Source organism: Nelusetta ayraudi, unplaced genomic scaffold (genome assembly GCF_046127955.1).
Source record: "Nelusetta ayraudi isolate G7.1 ecotype Tasmania unplaced genomic scaffold, CSIRO-AGI_Nayr_v1 ptg000043l, whole genome shotgun sequence".
Lineage (NCBI taxonomy): Eukaryota > Metazoa > Chordata > Actinopteri > Tetraodontiformes > Monacanthidae > Nelusetta > Nelusetta ayraudi.
The window spans coordinates 2,302,729-2,305,000 of NW_027466093.1; positions in this window are offsets into that span (position 1 = coordinate 2,302,729).

Sequence of the window (2,272 nt, forward strand, 5' to 3'; positions counted from 1 at the left end):
AGGTGGTTGGTGGGGTGACCCACCCAGCACGTGAGCTCTACGACGAGCTCCCACCCACTGAAGTGCCATAGGAAGACACGGATTAAATAGCTTGTCCACCAGAAGGCTGTATTTTGGTGTACATAATATAAAACTTCGGCCCAGTTCTTCTTGTATTGCAATGGTTGGTGTTCCTGAAGTTTAATTTTTCGTCCCTTTTTATTTTTTAAATTCATGTTTGTGATGAAATAGTATTGTGAATCGCTAGCTCGCATTGCATGCTGGGAAACAGCGTCACTCAAGGAAGTTTTGGCTTTGCTGACACGGTCCTGAAGGGAAGTGGGTTTTAGTGCACTGGAACGGGATGAATGTATTCAATCAAGCAGTACAAACCTGATTAATTGTCTTAATACTTCACTTGGAATGGCCATATTGTTTAGGATTAGAATTAGATGACAACTTCTTCACAATATTTGCAACTATTCAATTTGACCAGCAGGTGTCAGTAGAAGACGAAATTTCATGTTGACTATTTCCTAATGGAAGTGCTCTCTTTACGTTGGATTTTTCTCATAATTATTTGAAGTGTAGGCCTGTATCTGCACACAATTTGGAATTCGTCCCAGCGCCCTGAGCTGTAAAGTTGGACGGTGTAAAATGAAAATGGCCATCTGCAGCAGAATGAAAGTGAGATTGCATTGTACAGGTAGGAGGACAGCAGTCTGTCATGTTTCACCTCCAGTCAACACGCAGTGGTTCACATGAAGGTCCAAGAGGCCTACAGACCTACACTGCGTCTGGACGTGGCAGTACAGTTGGATCATTGTCTTTGTTGTGTTGTTTGGTCATTGTGATCCAATGTGAGAGAAGGACGAGTGCAGTTATATTGGAGTGAGTTTTTTAGAGTGTAATAGAAGTTATAATGCAGAGTCTGTTTTTATGAAATGTTCTATCACCTGGCATCCATCCATCCATCCATCCATCCATCCATCCATCCATCCATCTTCTACTGCCGTATCCGGAGTCAGGTCTCGGGGGCAGCAGCCTCAGCAGAGACCCCCAGACTTCCCTGGACCCAGTCACCTCCTCCAGCTCCTCCAGTGGGACCCCAAGGCTTCCCAGTCCAGCCCAGAGACCTGGTCAGCACCACTCTGACTCCCTGAGTCCCTGCTGCTCAGGTGAGGCTTCAAAGATCTGGCTGCACCTGATTGGACGGTCGTGGAGGATCTCCTTGGTCTTCTTGGTCTTCTTGGTCTCCAGCTGTTTGACCTCATGCTCTCTGTTGACCTCCTCACTCAGTCCCTCAGTGATGTAGAGCTCAGTGTAGATGCTGTTGAGGAGAGTTTGACTTCCTGCTTCTTCACCTTCAGTCACACGTTCACATCTCCTCTCCAGACTGATCTTCTGCTGCTGTAGAAGCTCCTGCAGACCACCAACCTCTGGAGCTGAGAGAAGGTTGGAGAAGAAAACAGACACCAGAACACATCAGTGTGACAGTGTGAGCATCATTTTCTGTCCACGACTTGAAGCTGAAAGCATCCAAACTCCATTTTTCAGCTGATGTGGTGAAGCTGCTGTTGTCTGACTGTTTGCTCTAAATGTCCTCCAATGGATCTTCTCACTGGAGGTCCTGACCACGGTTATAATAGTTAACGAAAACGAACAAAATAACGAAAACTTCAATTGAAAAAAACAATTGTCACGTTCCCAGGGGTTAGGATTTTGGTACCTGCCTCGTTGGGGTTCGAAGCGAGCAGAGCTGAGACCATAAGGGTGACGTAGCAACGTTCAGGACACTGATTGGCCAAAGGCAGTCTTTCACGAAAGACCAAAACCGCCATTTTTAAATGCCTCGCGTGTGGATTTTTACATTAACACGTATTAAGAACTGAAAAGCTTATGAAACTGTACCATGGGTGAACAAAGAACTACAGACGTTTCTGTTCTCTGTGGCCGCAGAAAAAGCACAATGCAGACAGTTGTGCAGAAAGTTTAGTGTTAGCTAAAATATCGGGCACACAGACGTACTTATTATGTATACATTTCTTTCCATTGTAACAGGTGCTACAAGATCTGCAATCCATTACCTAGAATTGGTTTTCCTTAAACTGATGTACAGGATTACTAATCTGACTTTGATGGGCAAATTTGACAACAGAATACAATTATGAAGCACTAAAACACAGGACCACAAAACAATTAAATGCATGATGAAATAATGATATGCTTTGTTAAATAAAATAAAATGGCATTTTCAACTAAGTAATAAAATAGTCGGTGGTGCAGTGGTTAG